This window comes from Stenella coeruleoalba (assembly GCF_951394435.1).
Source record: "Stenella coeruleoalba genome assembly, chromosome: 17".
Taxonomy (NCBI): Eukaryota; Metazoa; Chordata; class Mammalia; order Artiodactyla; family Delphinidae; genus Stenella; species Stenella coeruleoalba.
In genome coordinates, this window is record NC_137163.1 from 27,074,860 (window position 1) to 27,082,677 (window position 7,818).

Below are 7,818 nucleotides of genomic sequence, written 5' to 3' on the forward strand. Positions count from 1 at the left end.
GGCCCCGAATAGCCAAAGCAATCTTGAGAATGAAAAACGGAGCTGGAGGAATCAGGCTCCCTGACTTCAGACTATACTACAAAGCTACAGTAATCAAGACATTATGGTACTGGCACAAAAGCAGAGAGATCAATGGAACAGGATAGAAAGCCCAGAGATAAACCCACGCACATATAGTCACCTTATCTTTGATAAAGGAGGCAGGAATGTACAGTGGAGAAAGGACAGCCTCTTCGATAAGTGGTGCTGGGAAAACTGGACAGGTACATGTAAAAGTATGAGATTAGATCACTCCCTAACACCATACACAAAAATAAGCTCAAAATGGATTAAAGACCTAAATGTAAGGCCAGAAACTATCAAACTCTTAGAGGAAAACATAGGCAGAACACTCTATGACATAAATCACAGCAAGATCTTTTTTGACCCACCTCCTAGGGAAATGGAAATAAAAACAAAAATAAACAAATGGGACCTAATGAAACTTCAAAGCTTTTGCACAGCAAAGGAAACCATAAACAAGACCAAAAGACAACCCTCCGAATGGGAGAAAATATTTGCAAATGAAGCAACTGACAAAGGATTAATCTCCGAAATTTAGAAGCAGCTCATGTAGCTCAATAACAAAAAAACAAACAACCCAATCCAAAAATGGGCAGAAGACCTAAATAGACATTTCTCCAAAGAAGATATACAGACTGCCAACAAACACATGAAAGAATGCTCAACATCATTAATCATGTGAGAAATGCAAATCAAAACTACAATGAGATATTATCTCACACCAGTCAGAATGGCCATCATCAAACAATCTAGAAACAATAAATGCTGGAGAGGGTGTGGAGAAAAGGGAACCCTCTTGCACTGTTGGTGGGAATGTAAATTGATAGAGCCACTGTGGAGAACAGTATGGAGGTTCCTTAAAAAACTAAGAATAGAACTACCATATGACCCAGCAATCTCAGTACTGGGCATATACCCTGAGAAAACCATAATTCAAAAAGAGTCATGTACCAAAATGTTCATTGCAGCTCTATTTACAATAGCCCAGAGATGGAAACAACCTAAGTGTCCATCAACAGATGAATGGATAAAGAAGATGTGGCACATATATACAATGGAATATTACTCAGCCATAAAAAGAAACGAAATTGAGCAATTTGTAATGAGGTGGATAGACCTAGAGTCTGTCATACAGAGTGAATAAGTCAGAAAGAGAAAGACAAATACCGTATGCTAACACATATATATGGAATTTAAGAAAAAAAATGTCATGAAGAACCTAGGGGTAAGATAGGAATAAAGACACAGACCTACTAGAGAGTGGACTTGAGGATATGGGGAGGAGGAAGGGTAAGGTGTGACAAAGCGAGAGAGAGGCATGGACATATATATACTACCAAATGTAAGGTAGATAGCTAGTGGGAAGCAGCCGCATAGCACAGGGAGATCAGCTCGGTGCTTTGTGACTGCCTGGAGGGGTGGGAATGGGAGGGTGGGAGGGAAGGCGCTGCAAGAGGGAAGAGAGATGGGGACATATATATATGTATAACTGATTCACTTTGTTATAAAGCAGAAACTAACACACCATTGTAAAGCAATTATACTCCAATAAATGTTAAAAAATAAAATAAAAGTTTATTCTTGTTCTCTTATTCTCTTCTGCTCCATTGCATGCTTTGAGTTACTTTTTCCCTCCTCTCAAGCTGTCAGTATTATCAGCTCTCTCATATGAATATAACACTCTACCTGGCAGGTTACAGCAAGCAAGGCAAAGACCATAAGGGCAGTCAGCTACCTGGCTTAGGCTATCGTATTTAGGGTCCAATTAAATTTGTGCTCTCATATGTTTTAGGTTGGTTGTAGATTATAACAATAAGAAATAAGAAAAAAATTGTAAGTAAAAAGAGACATGAGCAAAAAACCTTAAAATACAGCACTAAGCTCTTTATTTCAATCTCCTAGTGTCAATAATACAATGAAAATTTCACTTTTCAAGCTGGCAAGAAAAAAAATTGAAATTCTCTGAATTGAATGCAATGAAGTAAGTACACTTGTACTCTTGGGAGTAAGAGTTCTTACAACCTTTTAGGAGGCCGATTCAGTATCATTATCATTATTATTTTGTATAATTAAGGACCTTAATGCATTCTGATTCTTTGCCTCACCAATTCTACTTCTAGGAATTTACTCTAATAATCAAAGACATATATAAAAATTTATTTACATTATTTGTAACCAGAAAAAAGTGTAGAAACAAATATCCAATAGCAGGACAATGGTTTAGCAAATTATTGTATATCCGTATCATGGTCACTTTTAAAAATCATCTTAAAAAGAGAAGAAAATGATCATAACATATTTGGTGAAAAATGTGACTACAAAACTATGTAAAATGTTTACTCCCCTCTGGGAACTAAATTCCTTTCTCGGAAAGCCATTTGGCAATGTTTCATAAAAGTTACATTTATATGCATATGTACATACAAATATATATGCACACGTAAAATTTGTGTACATACATATATATTTATACCTTTTAATTCAGTAACTCAATTTCTGGTCACCTATCCTAAGGAACTAATCCCAACAGATACAAAGATCTTTAGTAATTATTAATGATTTAATACTAAAAACATTAGAAAAGAAAGATTAATGCTTAAGCAAACAATAATAGGAAGGAGCTATTACAGGGACAATGAAGATAATGCAATAATATAAGAAGTGTCTGTAATCTGAAGAAAAGGAGGCTGAAAAGATGTTTATAGAATATAATTACAACTAGGAAAAATACGCATGCAGAGGAAGCATGACAAGTTGTAAATAACTGGAAACAAGAATGCTAATGTTAGGGTGAAATGACCTTTGGGTTTTTTCTTTTTTCTAGTTTTCTCTCATTTATTGAAATTTTTCTAATAAATGTAATAAAGTGCTTAGAAAAGCATGGAAAAGGGGAAGTGACAGAAGTTTAACTGAAACACAAAGGCGCAGCTTAGAACAACTGAGAAATGAGAATCCATGAGTCAGGAAAAAGCTCAGAAGGTAATTTCTCTGCTTCTGAAGGGAGCAATTGGATTTGAGGCTGAGTTAGTGAGGAGTATACCCAGAAAGAGGAGGATTCAGATGTCTCAAGAACCTGGGATCCTGAAAGAATACTAAGTTTGGCCTTGCAATGTGATGGTTTATTGTGGCCGGAAGAGGGGGGCAGATTAGTGTTAACGCTTTTAATGCATGCCAGTCTGAGTGAAGTGGTAGATTTTAACTTATATCCAATATTTACAGGGTCCACGTTCAAGCTATGCTAATGGCAGGAAAAGAGCTCTCTGTGGAGTATATGCAAAGTAGGAGGTTGACAAGAGGTCCCAAAAGATATCTGAGAGCCAGAAAAAAAGCAAGAGACAATGTCATGGTAGCCAAATTGGAAACTTTGAGCAGACGTGAGAAAAAATACCAATATTGTACCATGAAATACCTACTCCCAGATTATCAAAAGCAGAACCAAATCAGCTGATCGTACCGACCTAGTCCTAGCCAAAAGGGAAAAACCTGAATGGAGCATGGAAGAAGGTGAAGATGGGGCCAAAAATTGCAATAAAACCCTTCATTCCAATCAAAACTTTAGTTTTCCATTTATCGAGTTTTCACAGATGGCAAAGGCCTACCTTACATAATAGGCATCATCCATCACAATAAAATGCATTAAAAAGTTTCATGTCACAAAACAGAGCAAAGCAAATTACAGTTCCACCGGCTGAGCGGGGACTTGGAAATTCTTCCTTAACTTGATGTTTTACCATAAAAATATTAAGCACTGAATTAGTTTAATCTGTTTTTCAGACAGAGAACATGATATCAAGCCAAGATGACAAAGAAGGAAACACAAAGCCCCTGGCAGTCAGTACACTGAGACTCTACCAATAGTAGGTACAGATATGAGTTTACCCAATGGCTACCTTTAACATTAGGTGTGAACAAGAGAGGTGAACAGATTGAGTTTGATGTGTTAACTGCTGAAGGAGGAAGAAGGGAGATGTGACGTCAGCTGACCGTCTTCTACTCCCTGTGGAAGCGCCGGATGTTCTTGATTTCCACACCAGCTTCAATTGCTGTTCTCAGCACCAGCTACAGGGGGTATGAGAAATTCCTAGGGCTGTCCAGATGCCCGTGATGATTGTTATCATGCTGCTGGGGTCAGGGGTCCCTGGCTGGGAGGAGTCCAGCAGACCTTTGCAGAACTCAAGAATGTCATAGAGGTCCCAGGCATCAGAGTCTGGCCTGGTCATCCTGGGCCTCACTAACCTCGTAGACACAAAGGACTGGCAGAAAATGTACCGGTTCCCTCTCTTCAGCTCATCCTCTAGGAAGGTGATGGCTGCCAAAGCCCAGCAGTCTTCCCTCCTCAGGACGTACAATATGTCGACCACGATCTTGGGTGTGATGAGGAGAAACTTACCACTGGTGGCAAGCTGCTCGATGACTGGAAGATGCTCACAGAGGGCCCGAGGGTCAGGGAACAGGTACGGGGTCAAAGCTGACTGAATCTGGAGGTGCCTGAGGATCTTCTCCGGCTGCACCACTTCACTCTGAAGCCAGAGCTGAACTATGTCTTTGGAAAACCTGATCCTTGAAGTTCTCTCCAGAAACTGCTGAGATGGGTTTTCTGGTCCTTCAAATCCAGAGCTCACAAAGACCCCCAAATTAGAGTTGAACCTCGGAACTGTCCAGGGAGTGTCGCTGCAAAGTGGCCAAAGCTTCTGAGGAAACAGATGCGCACAGCAGCTTCATTCTGGGAGCTGAGTAGAGGTGGGTCTTGCTCCAAGCCAGCCGTCTCCTGGGAAGCCTGCCGGGGCGAGTGCTGGCCCAGGGCAATGTCCTCAGGGAGCTGCAGGAACCTGGGAAGGTTTGGGCCCTCACAGCTCTGCAGTAGATCACGGAGATGGTGGGACAGGCCCAGGCCTGGCTCCTGAAGGTCTCCCATGGAGGGCAGCAGGTTCAGCAGCACAGACAGGGGACCCCACAGACTAAGTGGACTCCGCCACTGTGAGGTGAGGAGGCTGTGGTTGGTGCGGGGCCAGCCTAGGATCACCTAGACGGTGGGCAGCGGGCCCTCTGCAGAGAGGATCTGCAATTTCTTTTGAATGGTCTGGAGATTGTTGCAAGACTGGCTGATGGAGGCCTTCTGCCCCAAGTAGGAGCCAGCGGGAGGCTCTGTCTCAGGAAAGCTGCTCACACCATCCTCTGTGCCAGAGGCATTGCTGGAGGCATCAGAAAACTGTGGCTGAAGACAGGAGTCAAGTGCAAGCCACGTTTTACTGGGAGCTTGTGGCTCAGCGTGGCTGGCAGGTTAGCAGAACTTCCTGTTTTTAAGTGACCTAATAGACGACTGAGAGGTTGACGTGTCTTCAACTTATCCACCGGATGGGCAACTTGACCTTTGGATTTGGCCCCATGCTCCTGCATTGCTTCTGGATTCAGGGAGCCACTTTCCTCTTCATCAGTTGTGTCTGAATAAGTAGTTTCACTACTGATTTCTGAGCTGGCTTGTGAGCATAAGGATTTGTCTTCATCTTCATCTATCTCATCTGAGTCACAGCAAGAATGAAAACTGGCTTCCGAGTTGTAACCCTCCCTGGAATCGTAAGATGACTGTGGTTCTTCTGAGATTTGCTGTGGTGGGGCCCAGGGCAGGGGGCTGGAAGGTCTTGTTGTTCCTGCCCAGCTTCTATCTTCTGTTGGTCTTCCTTGTCCCTGGGGACATCCACGTCTGGAGTCAGCTTCCCTTTCCGGAGCTCAGCCTGGATGCGGGTAGTCACATGTTGAATTAAATGGGAGAAAAGGGTCAAGGTGAAGGTGACCACTGGCCTGTGCTGCTTCGAGCCTGTTGTCCTCAGGCTGTGCACACTCATGAGGCAAAGAACCACCATGTGGAAGATGAGGAGGTCTGGGAGGAACAGATAGCCCCTTGGGGGATTTCTCTGGAGGCTTGGCTCAGGTCGGATGGGCACGGCCTATAGGAAAGGCAGAGATGGAAGTCTTCCAGAACCAGCTGGCACAGGGCCATAAGCCTGGTTGCTTTGAATTTCCGCTGAGGCTGCAAGAGGCTGTGAAGGTACAGGAAGCTAACCAGCAGCCTTTTGTTATCCCAACACTGCCTCTGGCTGGGAGATAGCTTCTTTCTCTGGTACCTTTTCAGCTGGCTGTACCTTTTTCCCGCATGGTCATAGAATCCTTTGAGGTTCCAAGATGCCCCTTTAAAAGGCACTCCTGAGCGGAGGCAGTGCTGGTAGAGTACGTGGCTTCAATGTCATACTTCCTCCCTGTGAGAGCCCCCAGCTGGTTGAAGGGCATGCCCATGTGCAGGGCCACTGACATGGCTCGGTGTCACACCTGTCCGCCAAGTCCTTGGTGGCCAGGGCTGGGAACTCATTCTGAAAGTGGAACAAGTCTCCCAGGTACAGCCGACAGCGGTGGCAGGCGGTTCGCACCCAGGCCACCTCTTCCTCTGAGGCAGGACCTGCTTTCTTGCAGCCAATCAAGTGGATGGCACTGTGAGGCCAATCAGTGTAGCTTAGTAACCTCAGCTCATAGTGTGCTCCTGCAGGAACAGGAAGACATGGTCATAGAACCTGAGGCTGCCCTTCAGGTGAGCCCGCAAGGGGCCTTCCCACTGTTTGAAGGTGTCCACGTGTTTTCTTTTGGTCCTCAACAGCAGCACAGCAACGTCAGAGTACATTTTCCTCCATAACAGCTCTTCTGCTTTCCTCCCATAATCCACTGGGTGAAGGAACATGAGTTTAATGCAGACTTGCTGAACCGCATCCCTGAGGGCCAGGACAGGAGGCTTGAAAACCTCTTTGTGAGCATTTCCTTTTCGAAGGAGAAGGTCAAGACGCTGAGCTGCCAAGCAAACATCCTGGTAGAGGAGTCTAGCCTTCAGGGCTTCTGCCTGGCTTCTCTCCATAAAGCAGGACTCTTTTCTCATGGTGCCTATCTTCTGAGAAAAGACAAAAACTATGTATTAGTACCCACCCATAGAGACCAAAAATAATAACAATAATAGTCACCAGAGCAACACAGTGGGGATGTATAAAGCCTTTTGACGTGAAGCAGGAACTTTTGCTCACACTTCAGATCTCAGTTTAAACACTGTTGCATCCAGGAGGCCAGCTCTAACTCCCCAAATTAGGTTAGGTGCGTCCTCTTCACACTGAGCTGGCTTCCTTTGGGTTTTTGGGACTCAACTGGCTATGAGTTTTTCTTGACTGTATTTCTCCTACCATAGCACATCCATTATCTATCATCCTTGCTCTCAAACTGGACCACAGAGTTCTCTGAGGGAAAGGTTAGAGGTCAATTCACCATTTAGTTCCTAGTACCGAACGATATCTAGTTCAAGCAGAGGCTCAGTAAAGAAAAGTGAATGGATGAAGCTTGTTCCAAAAGTCAGTTCCTCAATTATCATTTTCAATTCAATGATTATAATGTATCAAAGCACTCCATTATACTATTTAAAATACATGTCTAAGAGTGAAATAAAATGCAATGTAATCTCCTTAACTGCAAAAAAAAAGGAAAATAATCCCTTATCAAAATTTAAATTTAATCAAGCTTGTGGATTTTTTGGAGAATTTAACCTAGATTCTATGTAGTTAAAAGTATTTGTAGTATAAATATATCTAAAGAGATATAATATTTAAATATAAATATATTAAATAATGTTTAATACAAAAGTTATAAAATTCCTTATCTCTCGGTAGAATTTGCTTTTAGACTCTCGGGATGGAGGGAGAAGAGAAATACACATTATAATATAAACAG

General features: G+C 43.0%; 1 pseudogene across 1 annotated transcript; it reads right to left on the reverse strand.

Moving 5' to 3' along the window:
• Positions 1-4,053: 4,053 nt before the first annotated feature.
• LOC307176117 (nonsense-mediated mRNA decay factor SMG5-like) lies at positions 4,054-6,970 on the reverse strand (annotated as a pseudogene). The gene has a single exon. The product of its transcript is annotated as a nonsense-mediated mRNA decay factor SMG5-like (transcript).
• Between the last annotated feature and the right edge of the window lie 848 nt (positions 6,971-7,818).